Source organism: Camellia sinensis, chromosome 7, assembly GCF_055761805.1.
Source record: "Camellia sinensis isolate YWXY chromosome 7, ASM5576180v1, whole genome shotgun sequence".
NCBI lineage: Eukaryota > Viridiplantae > Streptophyta > Magnoliopsida > Ericales > Theaceae > Camellia > Camellia sinensis.
In genome coordinates this window covers 72,256,933-72,280,353 of record NC_138967.1, presented here as the reverse complement: position 1 = coordinate 72,280,353, position 23,421 = coordinate 72,256,933, and positions in this window count along the sequence as shown.

The following is a 23,421-nucleotide window of genomic DNA, read 5'->3' as shown; positions in this document are numbered from 1 at the left end:
AAATCCAGAAACCTCAAAGAATGAGATATGGTGCTCAAAGACAACCGAGCTCCCATCCATAACCCTAGGGCCAAGTTCAAACCCAATTGGACTAATCCTTACATCATCAAATCTATCTGGTCAGGAGGAGTGATCATTCTTATGGATTTAGATGGCTTGTAGTTCTCATAGCCTAATCAATATGGACAAGTTGACGAAATACTATCCCTGAGAGGCTTGCTAGGCCGAAAATCTAAATGGGTGACCTAGGCAAAAGTTAGATCATGAAAAATTGGAAATAAAGAAAAATAGAGCTCGCAAGGTTAAAAACCCAAAAGAGCGAGTTTGGCAAAAGTTAGAGCGGTAAAAGGGAGTTAATACATGAGCGAACCCTAACTGAACTACGTAAGGCCTAATTCCCATATTTGGGATACTTAGGCAACTTCATCCCAAAGTTCGGCCATAACCGTCTCCAACTCAATTGTCTTGTCCATCTGTTCAATCGGTCCATCATTTTCCATCATTTGTTAACTTGGTTATGTTACCTTCATTTGGCAGAAGAGTCAGTTGCAAGACAAAGCAGTGATAGTGAATGCAGTTGTGGGTAGTTATAATCTTTTGATTCGAGGTTGTATGTCTTGAGGATTGATTCCAAGTGCGTCAGGTAGTTGTAGTTTTCTTTTCATGCTCCACGGAGGGGTTTAGTCTACTCGGATACAATAGCCCTACAGTTCGGACTCTCGTAGTTCTAATCTGGTTTCACAAGTGCACTGTGAAATAGATTAAACAAATGAGAGTCTAAATCTGGCAAATCTTAGAAAATCCATTTATCATTAGAGATGCCAAAAATGGATTGCATTGCCAGATTTTAGAGTTGCCACCTAAATATTTTTGAAAAATTTAGAAAACCCGTGACTCATGCCAAAGGCCACTTGTCCATCATAACCAAAGTGTCTTGGCTCGGGAGCTTAGGTATGAGAGGGAAAGGTCATAAATTTAGCACCCCACTCACCCAATCAAAGATTGGTCTCTACTAATTATGATGTGATTTTTATTTACAATATATGCTCTTGTTCTGATTATTAACACTAACTTACTATGTGAGGCATACAAGTATAAACTAAGTCTCCCACTTTGGAATGCTTTGATTTTATGCTTTGTTTGAAAAGAGTTTTGAGTATGTGCTACTTGAAAAAGTGAGCTTATACGTACATTAATCAAATGTATTCCAATTTAAGCGAATTAGCCATCATCGACCGGCATTCAAGAGGTATATCAAACAAACACTTAGCCTCATGGTAATGTGCTTGATATGGCAACACTAACATACATGCAATATGCAAAAGAAAAAATGCTCACCTAGTACTAAATCCAGGCAAGCCAAGATAAAAGAAAGTAGTTAGAAAAATGCATGCTCTAATATGCAAATGACTAATGCAATACATACAAAATGCAACTATTTAGATTCAGTTTATTAACGTGATATATGGCACAACTCAAAGTATGCGATAGCGCACATATTCAAGTAAGTAGGAAATGACGATAATGTTACAATGATGAACCGAACCCGATGTATGCTAAAATGGATACAAATCATGGTAATGGAGTGAAACCAAAATATGATACTATATGCAACCATCATAAGCAAGTAAATAAAAGGAAAAAGAATGGGAGGTCGGAAGACATACACAATATTACAAGTGTGCCCTCATACAAGAGAGCCCAAATGAGTATCTTATTTTGCTAAATATTACAACACCAAATAAATGAATAGGCCGAATTAACTAATTATTACAAATTTGAATTAAGCAAACTAATTAATTACACATATTAATTAATTAATTAATTAATTAAAGGACTAGAACAAGGGGGGAGGATCTGCGTGTAATAACCGAGAACATCCTCCCGAAAACCTCTCTATTTGCTACCAGATTCTGTTTTGTTCCCAGTCATAAATTAATTTTGTTTTTGCTTTAGCTTCTGCTATGTTCTATAAGAAAAATACCACTGCCTATATAGCAAAAGGTGGCTGGCCGGCCTTGAGAAGTGGTCGGCCAGACAGAAAGGTGGCCGGCCGGCAACTATTTTTGGGTTTTGCCCTGCTGCCACAGAATCAAAACAGAGTGTTTCCAAGAGATTTTTTTTCCTTTCTGCCTCTCTCTATCATGAAACTGACCAAGGGAAGAGTAGACTCGATTCACAAATCATCAATTGTCACAAAGTTGTTGCATGATGATCTATGAACCGATAGGACAAAAAATCAATAAATGGGAATAAAAGACCAACAAAACCATCCCTTATCATGGAGTTACCTCAAGGGAAGTGGTAGACATTGCTTCTTGAAGCATTAACATCACCAAAGAGTATGTAATGATTTGAGAATCAATGGGTTCAATATAACGTCCGATTGAACCCAATTCTATTTTATTACCCTTTTTACCACTTTTATTCCAATTTTAACATCTTTTACATTACTTTGCCATTTTTTATTCATTTCTTTCCAAAATTGATCATTATGTCCACTAAGTGCAAAAAGCAATAAAGAGAAGTGTCAAACAAAAAGTTGTGCTTAACATAAGAGAGAAGTAATGCCTTGGTAATGAAGTCTGAAGAGATTAAACCATTAAGCATGGAAAGTCTCTTTTTCATGCCTTGAGCAACAAACTAGTGTTTAAGACGACTCTTTGTCAAAGAAAGCAAAGAAAGAAGGGAGGTTGTAGAGATGATTATGCAAAGATGATCATGACACAAATGAATATTTACATGGAATTTATGTAAAGAAAGCTATCAACTCAAATAAATTGGTGTCTATGGCCTAAACCACCAAATATGTGAGGACTTACAACACCACAGGCATAGTATTCAAAGCATAAACTAAATAAACAATTAAAAAAACCCCAAAGCTAATAAAAATAGTGCTAAAATTATTTTGGAAAGCTAGAAAAAGTAAACCAAAAATAGAAGAGAATAAAGCTAGTAAGAAAGCCTATGGATGGTGGCCAACCCCTTCACTTTTTGGGCCTTAAAATCACATGTTTTAGCCTTCGAAACTCTGAAAATTAGTAGCTAAAAGCAAAGAAACAAGTGGGGGAAAATAAGGATTTAAGCTATGGGATAAGGTTCAAGAATGGGTGGTTAACCCCTCCACCTTTGGTAGCTTTTTAATCACAAGCTTTAGCACTTGAAAATAGTCCGAAATAGTGTGAAAAGGAGAAGAAAAGAGTAGTGCAAATAAGAGAGAAGATGGAAAAAGCTATACCTCTTGGAGAGAGGATGTTCTTTGGTTTACAAACCACAAAGTGATCACCCTCGAGAGCTGAAATTTTGGTTTAGGAAGAGTATGTATAGTATATTTATATTGCAACATAAAGAGGGAGAGTGTTTGCAAGTTTTTTGGCTCTTGACAAAATTGTATAACCGAAAACCATGAGGGATGGTCATCTATTTAGAGAAAAACAAGTTCCTCTATCGGAAATATCTGTATGGTGCTAGCAGGTGCAAGGCATGCACATGGGGGGAGCAAAATATCTGTTATCTACTGGACATGCCCGGCCAACCATGAAGAGGGACGACCGGCCAATAAAAATTAGTCTGCCGGCCACTTCTTGGCCAGCAGGCCTCTGAGTGGTCGGGCTAGAAAAAATAAATAAATAAAAAAAAGGTTTTGGTCCAAAGGAGGTTCAGGGTTATAGGCTCTGAAACTCAAAATCAAAGCTCTTTGCTGAAGAAATTTAACGGTTTGTACAACGCATTATTTCATCATCGCGTGTTCACTGTGAGGCGCCTAAGTCTTAAGGGCGGTCAAAAATATGGGTGTCTACAGTGGCCCCTTTTTCACAGAGCTCGAAATCATGAAATGACGTGAGTGAATGTCAAAGCCCGAGGACAATCCATTTTGACATGGCCGTAAAACTTGGGTTAAGCAATCAAAATGTAAATGTAATTGGTTGAACTCGAAAGTTGCCTACGTATCCCTTTGCAAGGAATCAAACTAGCGTAGTTCAAGGGTAAGATGCAAATGATATGCACAATACAATGCATTTGGGAACTTGGACTTACACACTTCACGAAGCTGGTTACTTTTCAAAATCCATGATTATGCAAGACAATGCAATGAGCAACTAACAAGATGACAGCATATGAATGAAAAATTAATCAAAAAAAATCTAACCGTGCCTCACACAGAAAGAAGTAAGCAAATAACAATTTCAAACACGTTTCACGTGAAAGGAAGGAAAATGGTACAACAAACAGGCATGTCTTACCGTATTTCAAATGGAGAGAGTGAAGGTTTTAACCAAGGGAAAGAGCAACCGAACGCGTTTCACACAAAAAAGTAAAAGCTCCATACCAAAATATGCCTTGCGCAGAAAAGGTGGAGGGTGCAAGCCAAACTACGCTTTGCGCAAAAAGGGGAAAGGCTCCTTGCCAAACTATGCTTCGCACAGAAAGGGTGGAGGGTGCAAGCCAAATCACACTCACGTGATAAGGGAAAGGGGTACTAGCCAAACTACGGTTCGCGCAGAAAGGGAAAAAATCTCCATGCCAAACTAGGCTCCGTGCAGAAAGGGTGGAGGGTGAAAGCAAAATCACACTCACTTGATAAGGAAAGGGTTACTAGCCAAACTACGCTTCACGCAGAAATGGGAAAAGCTCCTTGTCAAACTACGCTTCGCGCATAAAGGGTGGAGGGTGCAAGCCAAATCACACTCACGTGATAAGGGGAAGGGTACAAACCAAACTACGCTTCGCACAAAAAGATGAAAACCTTCATGACAAACTACGCTTCGTGCAGAGAGGGTGGAGGGTGCAAGCCAAATCACACTCATGTGATACGGGGAAGGGGTACTAGCCAAACTATGCTTCACAGAGAAAGTGAAAAAGCTCCATACTAAACTATGCTTCTCACAGAAAGGGAGGAGGGTGCAAGCCAAATCGCACTCACGCGATAAGGGTGAACACAAAGAATATGATGTGTGTGGACGCAACATGATTTTTGTAATTGATGCGAAATATGATGCGATGTTTGTTCCATGCAATATAACAGAAAGATGCATAAAAGCAGTGTTATCGAAAGCACCCTCACAAGGGAGGTGATAGGGAACACTCTACCATGCACATGGATATGCAGCACATACCCTAAGATAGAAATTTCCCGAGATTATGTTTCACGTATCTCAAGGAGAGAAAATTGCTCCGGAATGTGTTTCTCATGTCCTGAGAATAGAACACTGCTCAGGAACATGGTTCACACGTCCCGAGAAAGGAACGAGGGACAATGATCCTAAACGTGCCTCGGTGTGAAATGATAGATGGTACAAGATAACACATGATGCAAAAAGATACAATAGATGCGATAAACCAGATAAAAGCAATGCCTTAGGGAAAAAAAAAGGTAAAGTAAAGAGGTGTGGTTCTAGAAAACACCTCACAAAGATCTCCATTTCACTCTCCGACTTACAGTTCAGAAATCCTCGAATACTTATAAAAGGATACAACTTGCTCCGCCTTAAGATCGGGGCATATTTATGCATCAGAGAAACAATGAGATTTAGAACAGTGCAACTGGAGCACAATCTCGGGATCTTCAGAATCTGAAACCAACTCAAATTCTCCAATTTTCTTTCTGAGGATGAATAAAAGGACCACTCATACACAGATTGTGCAGGACCACAACAAAAATCAACTCTGGACTAGAAGAGGGGTTGACCGGCCACAAACACAGGAAGGTCAGCCATTTAATTGGCCGACCAACCACCCAACCAAATTTAGGGCAGTTTTGACTATTCAGCCCATAGCATCTTTAAAACACAACTTAAGCCTCATTTCCTCATTCCTACACAGCTGAAAACACCATCCCTCTCTCTCTTGGTGCCCTCTCTCTCTCTCTCTCTCTCTCTCTCTCTCTCTCTCTCTCTCCCTCTAGTTTTGCGCTCTACACGCGTTACCCAACAAACCGCACGACTTTTTTTTTCGTATAACCCTCTTAGTCCTCTTCACTTTGAACCGATTGGATTTTGTTTTGGTTGATTTTTTGAGCTTTTTGTTGTTTTGGGCACATTTTTCACGGGTTTTTCTTGGTTTCTACACTTTCTCCCAGGTTTTGACTTTTTCTCTCTTTTCCTCTCTCCTAGGGTTTGAATTTTTGTGTTTTTCACCTATTTTCCTCATTTTACCCATCCACCATATTGATCATGGCAGATGACATTCAATATGATGGGCCTCCCACGATGTACCAGTGCCAAACAAGGCCGGCGGAGCTGCAAAGGATATCACTGTCGACCTTGCAGTGGAGGAGATATACCCTTCCAAGCATGAGCCTGAGCTGCCACTTACTATCCACAGACACACGCGATGGCCCCTGGTAGCCTATTACGGTTTGAGGACTTTGTCATGGGCATGCTCGAGGATTTCTTTTTGAGGGAGCGTGTCTCTCATCTCTCCCACGACGCCGCTGAGGTAAGAAACTTTGCTTCTTTTGTACATTTAGCTTGCTTTGATATCTCATTACAATTTTTCACTCTATTATGCATTTGACACATTCTTCTCTTTTAACACAAGATGATGCTCTCACCTGGAGAGGCTATGGGGCCGTGACGGTGAGGGACTGGTATCAGGAGCTCCTTGTTTGGGTCTGAGAGCTAGTTGATGAAATGGGCTTCGACTTGTTTTGCTCAGGGCTTGCGTGACTCTAAGCCAGTTAGGCCTTACTCGAGGCTTTGGTGGAGAGGTGGTGGGACACCCCCAACTCCTTCCACTTCTCTTCCACCGAGGAGATGACGATGACGCCCTATAATTTTTCCATGATCACTGGGCTATGGGTAGGGGGCGATCCAATCCCTTTTGACATAGATATGGGCTGGTAGGAGGACATGCCCTTCTCTTGACAGACTGGCTATGGTGAGATATAGCTGGTTCTACGACCGTTTCCATGAGAGCCATCCGGAGACTCAGGAGGAGATTCATCCATACACCCGGGGCTTTCTGACATATCTACTCGGTACCACCTTGTTTGTGAACAGATCGAATACCGTGGGTCTGTACGTACTGAGCGCTCTGGTGGTGTTGCCTCGGGTGCGGTTCTATGATGGGAGCGGCACTGGCCTCGTCACCCTATACGAATACATGAACTCTGGTTCCCGCAAGAAAGGGAATAAGGTTGGGGGCTACTGGAGAGCCTGGGAGATACACACTGCACTCTCACTTTCAAATTGTGTTTGTTCATTACGCTTTCTCCTTTGTACTTTTTTCCTTTATTTCTATTTGCACATTATGCTTTATGCTTTGTTCTATTTGTCTTTATTTCGATTTCTACCTATTAACTCATAAACTGATCTTTTCATATAGCTTTCGGTGTATGCATATTTCCCTTCCCTTGCCCCGGTTCCGCAAGACGAGGTAGAGGCCATTGTGCCCTACTCCCGGCGATATGATGGCAGGTGTCATCCCGGCATCACAATGATACCATTTTCGCCTACTACTGATTCTTCGTTACAGTGGTGGCTCGCGAGGTAATCTGAAATCCATACTCACTTCTGCTTCATTTCTATTGCCACTGCTTTGATCCATACTCTAACAACTGCGATGATCCATACTTTGGCAACTAAGATAACTAACAACTGTGAATTCTTTATTTGCAGATAACGTTGCATCCATGGGCGGTGATGACTGCTGGGACACGGGATGAGTATGCAGGGTCCTAAAATACCTCTCAGCTACAAATCCTACTAGAAGGCCCCTTTTGCCAGACCTAGTACCTAGGGGAGTGTTTTGTGCGCCAGACTCTGGGTTCACCAATCCCTGTTGTTCCTGTTCCACCTCCACCGTCTACATGGACATCCGATGGTCTACCTGTCGAGGCCACTGTGCAATACATGGTGGGGCAGGATGCTAACTTATTCTGCAAGGTTAGGGACTATGTTGCCTTTATCTGGACTCATCTAATGCCACCCATGACCGGAGCTCGCGTAGGAGACACTACAGGTGCACCCGCTACTAGAGGTGCTGCTCAGGCTGTCGAGCTTGGTGCTGGAGGGGTTTCCCTTGCTATACATGTTGCGGGTCTACCAGTGATCTTGACTTCGATCACATGTTGGTGACCAAGTGGGACAACATACCAGATTCCGATCAAGTCACTGAAGGAGGAGCATGGATACGTCAAGGACCCTGACGTGCAACAGGTATGCATTTTGCCTCACAGTTTGCATTACATACTTCCTTTTTCTGGATATTGATGTTTCGAACTCATTTTGCAGGTGCTAGTGGATTATGTAGACTGCCTTCCTCAGTTGGTCACCTCTTTGGTGCCAATGGTGCAGATGAGGGAGACGTGGCTTACTCTTTATGGTTATCAGGTATTCCACCTTTCTCATTCATTTGACTACTCTAATTTTCTCGTGCCATATTCATATTGTTCTACACCATACTGTATTGATTTGTCCATACTTATACTAAATCTGTATAGATGTTGTTCTAATACTCTGTTTCTTGTGTTCAGGCTCCACTTGTACCTGTGGCACCGGCAGTACCAGTGGTACCTCCTCCGGCTGCGGGGAGGAGAGGTAGACAAGTTTCTGCACACGACAAGGATGAGAGCAGATGTTGAGACAGAGGCAGGAGTGCTCAGGGTCAGAGTAAAGAGTCTCAGGTAGAGGAGACTGTATCCTCCTAAGAGGCACTTTTGAGTAGGGATGATGATGAGACTAGCAACACCGAGGAGTCGGTGAGGAGACATGCTGAGTCTAGGAGCAAGGATGATGATACTGGCCGTAGATCAGAGAGCAGAGAGGATGTCGAGACTGGCTCTACATCAGGGAGTGGAGAGGATGACTCAGACTCAGACTCTCATTCTTCTAGCGATAGCGGCGTTGATGGCGATAGTGCCCCTTAGTCCCCTCCACGGAAGAGGACGAAGAGGGCCTCTCGAGCTTGACTCCGATTGTTGTATTCTTTTTGCTATTTTCTTTTTGCTTTAGTAGTTTAGAACTTTGTATAGCTCCAGATAGGTCTTTACTTTTTGTTTTAAACACTTGTATTTTGTCTTCTATAAAAAAAAAGCTATGATTGGGGTAAAACCTTGCAGTTTTATAAAAGGAGTTTTATTTTGTATCTCGAGAACAACACCCCACTTGTTTGTAACCGGATATTGAGCCTTCAACTGACTAAAATGCAAAATACAACTCAATAAAGGAAAAACAATGTAAAAATAACCTACACAGCTATTCACTTGCCAAAAGCAAAAGACTTAAAAACAAAGAGGGCCAATCATAATACTGCTGCACAGCTGCCTAGCCAGCATACTTGGTCGGCCAACCACTAAAATGAACAGCCGGCTAGGAAAGGTGGCTAGCTGGCCAAGTTCTGTAGATAGACAGTTGGCAACAACTATCATCCACTCACATAACCTTATCCTCTATAAAGGTTTTCTCTTGCCATTCTTTCGATAGAATTCCATCGTTTCTGTAGTTTTCTTTGAAAGTTGAGATTTTCTAGTCAAGAGGCTCAGAATTGGATGGCCACTTTGGATGGCACGGAAAAGGTAAATATTCGTGGTGTAGACACCCCATTTTTGACCGACCTTAAGACTCAGACGTCATCGATTGAGCGCTCGATGATAGTGCATGTTGTGCTCATTTCGAGTTTTCGGAGTTCTCGGTTGAATGCCTTGCCTCCGGGCCTCTGCACTTTTTGTGTTTTGGCTCGGTTTGTGGACCAAGACTTCTTGACCTTGCCTAGAGGGGAGAGAGAGAGGTCCGTAGACCACTTTTTGTGGTTGTTAACCACTTTTCCCTCTGGTAAGCCAGTTTCCAGTTTCCGGAGCCTTCGGCCGAGCGCCTTGTCTTGCTTCCGTTTTTGGTTTGGTTTTGAACCAAACCATGTTTTCCCTTCCCTGGAAGGAGGAAGGAGGTCTGTCGACAACATTTTTGTGGTCGTAGACCACTTTTCCCTTTTGGAGGCTAGTTTCCGATTTTCGGAGTCTTCGGCCGCGCGCCTTGTCTCGGGACCGCTTAACGTTCTCCTTTTGGCCCGGTTTTCGAACCAGGCCTTGTTGACCTAGCCTAGAGGGACACTATGGTCTCCTAGACCACTTTTTGCATTCGTAGGCTACTTTTCCCTCATAGACCATTTTTGGTGCCCGTAGACTAGTTTTCGAGGCTTCCGGCTGCGCGTCTTGCCTCCCGGACTCTTGTCTTGCATCCTTTTTTGTTTGTTTTTGGTAAAAACCTTGTTTCCCTTGATTGGAGAGTGGAATGAGGGTTGGAGACCAGTTCTTCTCCTTGGAGACCACTTTTCTTCCTGGCTAGCCAGTTTTCTGGTCGGCCAACTGGTTTTCTTGGTCTTTGGACCACAAAAAGTGGTCGGCCACCACACCGCCAGCTTGCTTTCATGGTGCAAACCACTCCTTTCCCCATGCCGACCACTTTCTTTCCTAGAAGACCACTTGTGGTGGTCGGCCAACCAGTGGAAGTAGCTGGCCGACCACTTCAAGTGGTCGACAGCTTTCCAGCACCTTTTTGGAGATCTTTTGGTGCCAGCTGTAACAGCTAGAGGGCACAGAAACCATCCTCCATAAGGGATGGCTTGAAGGCCTAAGTGTCACGACCTGATCCTGCCTCCATGGGTTAAGGACGTAACCAGCTAGTAATCCTGAGATTACCTACGGCCTCAGACCAAACCAAACATAACTCATCAGAGTAAAGGGGCCAAACAGAAGCAAAATTTAAAACTTTATCTATAGAGCTGTACTTACATGGCACATCATAGCAAACCATACATACACGTATTAATAACTCACATCAAAATATGTACTAATACAAAGCTCTATACATACAGAATCTATCAAGTCTAGGTCAGCCAATCAAAACTATATATACAACATAAACCAAAGTCCTCGCCAATATGACAAAATAAAATAAGATACCAAAAGGGCAAAGACGAGTCTCGTGCGTGAGACGCAAGGGCTGACTCTTCAAAACCTTGGTTGTTCCACACAGACTTCACTGAGGCTGGGTTTGGACCTCTCTTGGCTCACCTACAAACACATGAATGAGCGTGAGCGAAAGCCCAATGAATAATATCAAATAAAGAAAATACATTGGAACAATATACATCAGGCGGCCATGGGCCCAATTCATATTTCTATCTAATACATACATATATTCATACGTAGGTCAAATAACTGCGGTTCCAAACACATTGAACAGCCTCTACCCAATCTATTCATGTCAAACTGGCCGTTGGCCTACTTTTCTTTCATTCATGTCAAACTGGCCTTCGGCCCATTCATACTTGTATGTCAAATTGGTCTTCGGCTCATTCATACTTTCATGTCAAACTGGCCTTTGGCCCATTCATTCTATCATTCAGACCATACTGGCCTCTGGCCCATTCATTCATTCATGTGAAACTGGCCTTTGGCCCATTCATTCTATCATTCAGATCATACTGGCCTCTAGCCCATTCATTCATTCATGTCAAACTGGCCATTGGCCCATTCATACTTTCATGTCAAACTGGCTTTTGGCCCATTCATTCTATCATTCAGATCATACTGGCCTCTGGCCCATTCATTCATTCATTCATTCAGCATAGCAAACATTTGTCCACCGTTCAAATTAACGAACTCATAAGACTTACATACGAGTAAGCAATTGGACAAACAAAACATTTCAGATATCTTTATTAAGATATTACTCACAGTGATCAGCGGGATGATTTGCCCTGGAGCTTGACCTTGGAGCTTGACCCTACACATTACATAACACATATGGGTCACAAACGATTCAATCCGTTCTTAATTCACATATTCCTCTTTAGCCTTCTTTCTTATCCTTTTAACTCATTTACAATGCTCAATGCATGCCTAAGAGTGCTTAGAAGTGAATGAGAACGGAAAACGAAACACATAACGCATTTGCTAAATTTCATAAACAGGGGTCCCCCGCTCAAGCGTGGACTTCCCCGCTCGAGCGGACCCATTATGTCTGCCAAAGTACTGGTTGCCTCATTTTTACGCTCGAGTGTGAACTCAGACACTCGAGCTGAAGGTCATTCTATATAGGTCCCCCGCTCGAGCGGACATCATGTCTGCAAAATATTCTGGGAGCTCGTATTTCTCGCTCAAGTGGCGGTTCCCCCGCTCGAGCGGACATCATAAATTCTGGGTTTTCCAGAATTGTTCTCCAAGTTCAAATCTGACCTCCAAGGCCCAAAACCCATAATCTTGGTTCCCAAACATGCAAATACATTACATACCATTAGTATACAAGTAATAGGAGGCCAATTGCTCAAAATCATGGTCATCTTTCTTCAAAATCAATCAAAATTTTTGTATACTCACGGCTTAAGCTTTCAAACCTCATATAAGTTCAATAATCAAACATGCATGCAATCTTTTAACACCAATTCCATTTCAAATGATGCAAATGGTGTCTATTCTCATGAAACTCAACAAAACCATGCTTGCATATATGATCAAACTCCCAATCTTGCATAATTAGCATGCTACATGTTAGATTATGCACACTTATGGCAATTGGTAGCAATTCTATGCATGCATGAACATATCTCATCAAAATCAACACAACTCATGATCTAGCTCACCAATTAATCTTGAATTCACAAAATCACAAGCTCAAACTTATGAATTAAGGGTTGGTTACTCACCTAGGAGCTCAATCTTCCCAATTTACGGTCAAATCTTGAGTTGGTCTTCAAATCATTCGAGTTCAAGATCAAAACTCCAATTGTTTCCCTCTCTCTCTCTCTCTAGTCGGCCCACTCTCTCTTTTCTTTCAGTTGATTTCAGCCAAATGAACAAAAAGAGAGGGGTTGGGTCTATAATGCTCTACTTATATGAGTTTCCTTAATTACAATTATCAACATTACATATTTGAGCACTAAGTCATTATTTTAATCCAATTAATCTGGTCCGAATCAATTTTCAATTAAATTCACCGTAGGCTCTAAAAATTATGCTAATCACAATGGCGTAATCAATTTCAGGTTTTGTGGCCGATAAGGCCTTCAATTTAATTTCCAAAGCAGAAAGTCAAATAGATCTTCCTACGGTGAACAGATAGAAATTCAAAACCACATATATTCATATAGATAGCACACCAAAACATATCAAACACATAATCACAATCATAACAAGGACCAATTAGCATAATATGGAACAGGGTTATCACAGTCTTCCCCCCATTAGGAAGTTTGGTCCTCCAAACTTATTTTACCTTCATCGGGAAACAAATGTGGATAGCGTAGTCGCATTTCCTCTTCTTTTTCCGATGTAGCGTCCATCCCATAGTGTTCTTTCCACTCGACTTTCACCATTGGGATGGACTTGCTTCTCAATTGTTTCACTTGCCAATCGACGATTCGTTCCGGCCATTCGGCATATTCCATATTTTCATCGAAAGCTACCCGGTGATAATTAATCACATGAAGCGGGTCTCGAAGATAACCCCTTGACATCAACACATGAAACACATTATGTATTTGCTCGAATCGGTGGCAAAGCAACTCTATAAGCAACTGGGCCAAGCCTTTCCAGAATTTGAAACGGCCCAATGTAACGAGGCGACAGCTTGCCCTTCTTTCCAAACCTGACTTGGCCTTTCATCGGAGACACACGGATGAACACATGGTCACCAACCTCATACCCGAGAGGTCTTCTCTGAACATCTGCATAATTCTTTTGTCGGCCCTGAGCTGTTTTGAGCCTCTGTTGAATGATTTTGATCTTCTCAGAAGTGTCTTGCACAATTTCAGGCCCAAGTAAAGCTCTATCCCCGACCTCTGTCCAACAAATTAGTGATCTACACCTTCTACCATACAAAGCCTCATATGGTGCCATGCTGATGCTGGAGTGGAAGCTGTTATTGTATGCAAACTCTGCAAGTGACAAATATTCTTCCCAACTCCCCTGAAAATCTAAGGCACACATTCCCAGCATATCTTCTAATGTCTGTATGGTCCGCTCTGATTGCCCATCTGTCTATGGGTGGAATGCAGTACTAAATCTCAGTTCTGTTCCCATAGCTTCCTGCAAACTCTTCTGCAATCTAGATACAAACTTCGGATCTCTATCCAACACAATGGATACCGGAACTCCGTGTAAACGGGCAATCTCATCAACATATATTGTAGCCAGTCCATAAGCATTAAATGTAGTTCTGACAGGTAGAAAATGTGCAGACTTGGTCAGTCTATCAACTACAACCCAAATCGAGTCCATACCTCGAGATGTCCAAGGTAGGCCAACAACAAAATCCATAGTCACATGCTCCCACTTCCATTCAAGAATAGGAAGAGGTTGAAGTAGACCGCCCGGTTTCTGATGTTCAGCTTTAACTTGCTGACATTGAAGACACTTGGACACATATTCTGTAATTTCTTTCTTCATCTTAGGCCACCAATAGCTTTGTTTCAAATCCCGATACATTTTATTGTTACCCAAATGCATAGCAAACACTTATTTGTGGGCTTCATCTAAAACCCTTTTCTTTAATTCCGGAATATCTGGTACGCACATTCAGTTTTGAACTCTCAACACTTCGCCTTCAAGGCTGAATTCTGCTCTCGGACTTGTCTCAAATTCATCAATCACTTTCTTGAGGAATTCATCCTCTTCCTGTTTCTGTTTAATTTCATCAATGATCGCCGGTTCAGCTGAAATAGCCGCTATCAATCCGCTCGGTTCACACATTACCACCTCAATTTTAGACTTCTCGAAATCTTGCAAGATCTCTTTCTGTTCAGTAAGCAAACAAGCCATACTCCCTGTTGATTTTATGCTCAAGGCATCAGTAACTATATTAGCTTTCTCGGGGTGATACTGAATCTCAAGATCATAGTCTTTTATCAGTTCCAGCCATCTCCTCTGTCGCATATTCAACTCTTTCTGCGTAAAGAAGTATTTCAGGCTTTTGTGATCCGTGTAGACTTCACACTTCGCCCTATACAAATAATGCCGCCAGATTTTCAAAGCAAAAACAACTGCGGCCAATTCTAAATCATGTGTTAGGTAGTTCTTCTCGTGTGGCCTCAACTGTCGGGAGGCATAAGCAATAACCTTTCCGTTCTGCATTAATACAAAACGCAAACCTTTATATGACGCATCATTGAAAATTACAAAATTTTTCGTACCTGTGGGCAATGTCAAAACTGGTGCAGTGGTCAATCTTGTTTTCAATTCATGGAAAGTAGATTCTCTTTCATTGTTCCATTCAAATGGTTGCCCTTTGCATGTCAGTTGGGTAAAAGGCACTGCTATTTTCGAAAAGTCTTTCACAAACCTCCTGTAATTCCCGGCTAGGCCCATGAAGCTGCGGACTTCTGTCACATTTGTCAGTGTAGGCCAATTCACAATTGCTTCTAGTTTCTGTGGGTCCACTGAAATTCCCTCATTGTTGATCACATGCCCTGCAAAGATAACTTCATCCAGCCAAAACTCATATTTCTTTAGTTTAGCAAACAATTTCTTTTCCCTAAGTACTTGCAGGACAGTTCTCAAATGATGTTCATGTTCAAGTCTATTCTTGGAGTATATTAAAATGTCATTAATAAAAATCACGACAAATTCATCGAGGTAGGTTTTAAAAATTCAGTTCATTAAGTCCATAAATGCTGCCGGAGCATTAGTCACTCCAAATGGCATAACAAGAAATTCAAAATGACCATACCTCGTTCTAAATGTTGTTTTCTTGACATCTTCTGCCTTTACTTTCAACTGGTGGTACCCGGATCTCAAATCAATTTTGGAAAACACTTACGTGCCCTGCAACTGGTCAAATAGGTCATCAATACGAGGTAAGGGATATTTATTCTTTATTGTTACCTTGTTCAATTCCCGATAATCGACACACAAGCGTAGGGTTCCATCTTTCTTTTTCACAAACAACACCGGTGCACCCTAAGGTGAAACGCTAGGTCGGATAAACCCCTTGTCAAGCAGGTCTTGCAACTGTTCTTTCAATTCTTTCATTTCAGCAGTAGCCATTTTGTAGGGAGTTTTGGAAATAGGTTGGGTGCCTGGCATAGTCTCAATTGTAAGCTCTATCTCCCTGTCCACCAATTCCCCTGGTAGTTCATTTGGAAACACATCTGGAAATTCTCTAACAATAGAGATACTATTCAATTCAACATTTACAAATTGTTCAGACAACATATAACACAAATAACCCTGGCACCCTTTCTTGATCAGTTTACATGCTTTCATTGCAGATATCAAATAAGGTGGAGGCACTACCCCGTTGCCCACAAACACAATTTCTTCCTGTTCTGGTGGTCTAAACACAACTCGTTTTGTCACACAGTCAATGGTGGCACAATATTTAGTTAACCAGCCCATGCCAAAATTATATCAAAATGCCTAAAAATCAAGGGTAACAAATCCACGTATAGAATGGCATTCCCAACACGCATGTCACAAAAATGATATACAGATTCACACAATATAGATTCCCCGGATGGAGCAAATACACATAGCAGATATGGCAATAATTCTAGAGGCCTACTTAGTCTAGATGCAAATGCACATGTCACAGAAGAGTGTGTTGATCCAGAGTCAATTAATACAAAAGCATCCTGATTACATATAGAAATAGAACTTTAGACAACTGCGTTAGCATTCCGTGTATCGCCCGGAACAAGCGCAAAAACTCTCCCTTGTCTCACGGTATCTCCGGTGGTAGCAGGTCTCATAGCATTTCCGAGCTTCAGGATTGATGCAGTTGAACTAGCAGTTATCTTCCCACTATTCTGATTACAATCTCGGGCCATATGCTCTTGTTTACCACATTTAAAACATGCTCCCGACACACGATAACAAATCCCACGATGCCTTTTACTACAAATGTTGCACATAGGAGATGAATCTCGGGAAGAGTTCGAAGTACTTGAGGAGCCTGTGTTTTGCTTTTTCAAAAATTTCTTCTTTGAAAAGAAGCCTTTCCTTTTGTTGCCTTTCCAGTCAGTTGTTGACTTGGTCTGTCTAGCTATGTTAGCTTCTGATTTTATGGACCGGTCTAGCACCCCAATATAGGTTTCTAGCTTCAAGACATTCACCCTTTCTAAAATGTCGCTTCGAAGCCCACCCTCAAAATGCCTCGCTTTCTTGTAATCAGTATCGATCACATGTGGTGCAAACCTGGCCAATTCAGTGAATTTGGCCTCATACTCAGCTACAGTCATGCTGCCTTGCCTAAGTTCCATGAACTCCGATACTTTCCTGTCCTGGACACATTGCGGGAAGTACTTGTCGTAGAAAATTTCCAAAAATTTGGTCCAGTCAACATCTTTATGATTTTCACGCATTAATATCCACCATCTTCTTGCCTCATCTTCTAGCATAAAGGTGGCTAGAAGCACTTTCTGGGTCTCCGAACACGGGAACACTTCAAACAGCTTTTCAATGCGAGAACCCATGCTTCGGCCTTCAACGGATCTAATCCCCCGTGGAACTGTGGTGGTTTCATTTTCTTAAACTCTTTGGTGAGAGCTATTATTCGGCCATCATTCGGATTATCTGGAACAGGAGGTGTCGGAGGTGGAGGTGGAGGTGGAGGATGTGGTTGCTGCCACTGTTGTTGCCACTCTTGTTGTTGCCTCAATGTTTCTGCCATTTCCTGAATCAATCTCTACATTCTATCTATTCTGGCAATAGAGGACTCTTCTATCTCATCACCTCTTGTTCTCACCATCTGATTAGACTTACATTATTCTTTGTACAAAAGATTCACAGGTATGCATATATTAAAAAGCATACGTATTCAAATAATTTGCAATGCAAGCAAATCACAACTTATAACACATAATCGTTCGCATTAAAACCTTTAGGTGCATTCTTGATGCTATCAAATTCATACTTATCACATGAATGCATCCTAAATCTTTTCTAGACGCTTATTGCTCTTTTGGACAAGTGTGTGAGTTATTAACTCGTGCTCTGATACCACTCTGTCACGACCCGAACCCGCCCCATGGGTTAAGGATGTAACCAGCTAGTAGTCCTAAGATTACCTACGGCCTTAGACCAAACAAAGCATAACTCATTAGAGTAAAGGGGCGAGACGGAAGCAAAATTTAAAACTTTGTCCATAGAACTGTGCTTACATGACACATCATAACAAACCATTCATACACATATTAATAACTCACATCAAAATATGTACTAATACAAAGCTCTGTACATATAGGATCTATCAAGTCTAGGTCAGCCAATCAAAACTATATATACAACATAAACCAAAGTCCTCGCCAACATGACGAAATAAAATAAGATAGCAAAAGGGCAAAGACGAGTCTCGTGCGTGAGACGCAAGGGCTGACTCTTCAAAACCTTGGTTGTTCCACAAAGACTTCACTGAGGCTGGGTTTGGACCTCTCTTGGCTTACCTACAAACACATGAATGAGCGTGAGCGAAAGCCCAATGAATAATATCAAATAAAGAAAATACATTGGAACAATATACATCAGACGACCATGGGCCCAATTCATATTTCTATCTAATACATACATATATTCATACGTAGGTCAAATAACTGCGGTTCCAAACATATCGGACGTCCTCGGGCCCAATCTATTCTTGTCAAACTAGCCTTCGGCCCATTCATACATGTATGTCAAACTGGCCTTTGGCCCATTCATTCTATCATTCAGATCATACTGGCCTCTGGCCCATTCATTCATCCAGGTCGAACTGGCCTTTGGCCCATTCATTCTATCATTCAAATCATATTGGCCTCTGGCCCATTCATTCATTCATTCATTCGGCATAGCAAACATTTGTCCACCGTTCAAATTAACGAACTCATAAGACTTACAAAAGAGTAAGAAATTAGACAAACAAAACATTTCAGATATCTTTATTATGATATTACTCACAGTGATCAGCTGAATGATTTGCCCTGGAGCTTGACCCTACACATTACATAACACATATGGGTCACAAACGATTCAATCTGTTCTTAATTCACATATTCCCCTTTAGGCTTCTTTCTTATCCTTTCAACTCATTTACAATGCTCAATGCATGCCTAAGAGTGCTTAGAAGTGAAAGAGAATGGAAAACGAAACACAGAACGCATTTGCAAAATTTCAGAAATAGGGGTCCCCCGATCGAGCATGGACTTCCCGGCTCGAGCGGACCCATTATGTCTGCAAAAGTACTGGTTGCCTCGTTTTTACACTCGAGCGTGAACTCGGACGCTCGAGCTGAAGGTCATTCTATATAGCTCCCCCGCTCGAGCGTGAACTTCCCCGCCCGAGCGGACATCATGTCTGCAAAATATTCTGGGAGCTCGTATTTCTCGCTCGAGCGGCGGTTCCCCCGCTCGAGCGGACATCATAAATTCTGGGTTTTCGAGAATTGTACTCCATGTTCAAATCTAACCTTCAAAGGCCCAAAACCCATAATCTTGGTTCCCAAACATTCAAATACATTACATACCATGAGTATACAAGTAATAGGAGGCTAATTGCTCAAAATCATGATCATATTTCTTCAAAATCAATACAAATTTTTGTATACTCATGGCTCAAGCTTTCAAACCTCATATAAGCTCAATAATCAAACATGCATGCAATCCTTTAACTCCAATTCATTTCAAATGATGCAAATGGTGTCTATTCTCATGAAACTGAACAAAACCATGCTTGCATGTATGATCAAACTCCCAATCTTGCATAATTGGCCTGCTATATGTTAGATGCACACTTATGGCAATTGATAGCAATTCTATGCATGCATGAACATGTCTAATCAGAATCAACACAACTTATGATCTAGCTCACCAATTAATCTTGAATTCACAAAATCACAAGCTCAAACTTATGAATTAAGGGTTGGTTACTCACCTAGGAGCTCAATCTTCCCAATTTATGGTCAAATCTTGAGTTGGTCTTCAAATCATTCAAGTTGAAGATCAAAACTCCAATTGTTTCCCTCTCTCTCTCTCTAGCCGATCCTCTTTCTCTTTTCTTTGAGTTGATTTCAGCCAAATGAACAAAAAGAGAGGGGTTGGGTGTATAATGCTCCACTTATATGAGTTTCCTGAATTAGAATTATCAACATTACATATTTGAGCACTAAGTCATTATTTTAATCCAATTAATCTAGTCTGAATCAATTTTCAATTAAATTCCACCGTAGGCTCTAAAAATTACGCTAATCACAATGGCATAATCAATTTCGGGTTCTGTGGCCGATAAGGCCTTCAATTTAATTTCCAAAGCCGAAAGTCAAACAGACCTTCCTACGGTGAACAGATAGAAATTCAAAACCACATATATTCATATAGATAGCACACCAAAACATATCAAACACATAATCACAATCATAACAAGGGCCAATTAGCGTAATAAGGAACAGGGTTATAACACTAAGCTTGTTCAACAAGCTTAAACTTTGGTTCTCTATAAAAGAGAACCTCCCCCCTCTTGCCTTAGGTTCAGAATTTGGTGCTTGAGCTATAGATACACACCTATCTCTATATTTGCTCCTTCTCTCTTGTTTTGTGCTTAAAAGTGCATTTTCATCATACTATTGAACACAAACACGCACTCAAACACCATACTCTTGTTACTGAGGCACTTTAAAGCTAGTTTTGGTGTTTTTGGACTAGTTTTGATCCAAAAAAGCTACTGTAGTTGTTGCTCTAAAGTTGTTCTACAAGGGTTAGTTTCTAACCTCTTAAACCCTTGTTTATTTATTAACCTTTTGGACCTATTTGCATGCTTATTTTGGCTTGACTTTCTACTACAAAAATTTCTGATTTTGTATGCTTGTAATGTTTGTTTAAGGTCTCTTTTGTGTTAGGGGTGGTCTACCCTCTCTTGTGCCTTGTTTGGCTTTGTTTTATACCATCACTTTAGGCCCTTGAGATCACTTTCTCTTGGCCTTTTAACCATTGAAATCCAGTGGATTTTTAGTGGTAAAACTTGTGTTTTGAGGTCTTAAATAGGAGAGGGTCATCCCCTCTCCTTGTATCTTGGATGCTTGCTTCATTTGCCTCATGTTTGAGCATGTTTGTTAAGCTTGTGTTGACTCCATCTTAGCATGTATTTGGGGTTATTTTGACATGGTATATCACTATTTTGACTTGGTTTGGTCACCCCTTGCATGCTTCATACACTTGTAGTGTAAATTTTGCAAACTAGCTTTGTGTGCCTTATGAAGTAGCATGTCTTTCTAGAATGTTTTGGATCCATCTCAGCTTGTTTTTGGTGTTTTTTTAGCATGCCATAACTCTGTTTTGGGTTGGTTTGATATCCCTTTGCATGCTCCATGCACTTGTAGTGCAATTCCATTCATTGGCCTAACATACATCACGCTTTTGACTATCATTCCAACATGATTTTGGCTTAACTCCAGTAAGCCTTTCGTCATGTTTTAGCATGCTCTAGGTCTGATTTATGTTGTTTTGGTCATGCATGCATTGCTTTGTATAGCCATGGTTCAATCTAGGTCATTAGCTTTGTGTATTGAGTCCACTAGCATGCATTGCTTGGACTATTTTCATGATTTGACATTATTTCATATATGATTTCAAAGCATGTTTCATTGCCATACACTCACATCTTTCACTCTTTTAATGAATTGGAGAGTTTGTGCTTTATGCCGTAAACATGAGCCATTATGTATGCCTTCATGCCTAAGCTTGCGAGCTATTATTTCAGTGTGTTTTGGGGGTTATTTTTCCATGATATCACTTTGATTTTTGTTAGCGAAGCCATCTTATGCTTGGTCTTGGTAGGTGTAGTGTAATCCTCCCTTTTGCCCTTGCATGCTCCATGTTTTGGCCCTTCATGTTAGCTTGTTTTGGCTTCCTTCCATGCATGCTTTAGTGTCATGTTGGCATGATCTAGGACTATTTTGGGTTGTATTGGCCATATGCTTCATGTTTTGCATAGCTGTAGTGCAATTGGCCTTGCTAACTTTGAGTTTTGAGCACCATAGCATGCTTCATTTGTGACGTGTACATGATTTGGCATCATCTACCATGACATTTCAGAGCATGTAGCATTTCCATGCTCCCACTTCTTTCACCCTTTGAGTGCCTCTGAGGGTTGTGCATTGTTGCCTTGTTTATGGCCTAGTGTGTATGCATGCTTAGACATTTGAGCCCCATCTCAGCATGTTTTGGTCTTTGTTTTGACCTATTTGAGCTCTGTCCATGGTTGGTTCATGCATTTGTGCCATGTACTGCATATCTCTAGAGTAGTCCTCTTTGCTAGCTTTAATGGTTAAGGACCCTAGCATGCTATACTTGCGTTGATTGGATGATTTGGCATCATTTCTTACTTAATTTTAGTGCTTATAGTGTTGTTATGCTTCCATCTTTGTCACTCCTTGCGCATTTTTGAGAGTTGTGCTCTTATGCTTACTTGATGAGCCAATGCATGCGCATGCATGTCTTGCTCTATGTACCATCATTTCATCATTATGGCCACTGATTTGGGCATGATTGAGGTCTGTCCATTTTTAGTTTAAGTCCATTGAGCATATTGTTCAAATGTTGTTACATTGCGTCATGTTTGCATGCTTGAATTGCATTGTGTTTTGCAGGCTTGTTGTTTGCATTGTTGATGCATACTTATGTTGCATTTCATTATGCTTGCATTGTTGTTTGCTTTGTGTTGAAATGTTTATGTTGCCTTGCATTGTGTATGCATGCCGTTAGCATTGATAGGTTGCTCATGTTGCATTGCATTGTGTATTCATGCATTACATTGTGTTTAGCATGCTTGAGTTGCATTGCATTTGTTTGGATTGGGTGTTAGTCCAAACACAAGAAACGAGGGACGTTTCACGCTTGAAGTGATGAAACGTGCCTCAATTCTCGGTCGCCGACCCTCTTGTTCATGCATGATAGAGGTTAAGGCATTTATGTGTTTTGTGTGCATTCATTTACATTGATTCGTGCAATCTTGGTTTCTCGGTCATCGTGCATTGCGATGCTCGGTTGGTGGTTCGAGAGTCGAGAACCACACTCCCTTGAGATCATGAAATGATAGAGAGAGTGGTTGTGCACACATATCTTGCAAATACATTGCCATGGTAAGTGGTTTACAAGTGGTCGGCAGACCAGTAAAAATGGCTGGCCGACCACTTTATCTGGTCTGCAGTAATGGTAAGTGGTTTACAAGTGGTTGGCAACACCAATAACTAGTCGGCCACCTTCCTGGGGGTCCCCATGATGGAGTAGAAGCTACCCTAAAGTTTGTGCAGTGATCTGAAATCAAATGCAAACAGAGGCAAGTTGGGACATCGCGATGGATTTCTGAACGAGGCGACTGAGCATGCATACACTCTTCTCCCTCCGAGGACATCTCTTTACTACTTTACTTAGCTTCTTTACTTAGCTAGCTAATGCTTTAGTTTTGTACTTAATTAGTTAATGTGCTTAACTATTCAATTTGTGTTGTAATAACTAGTT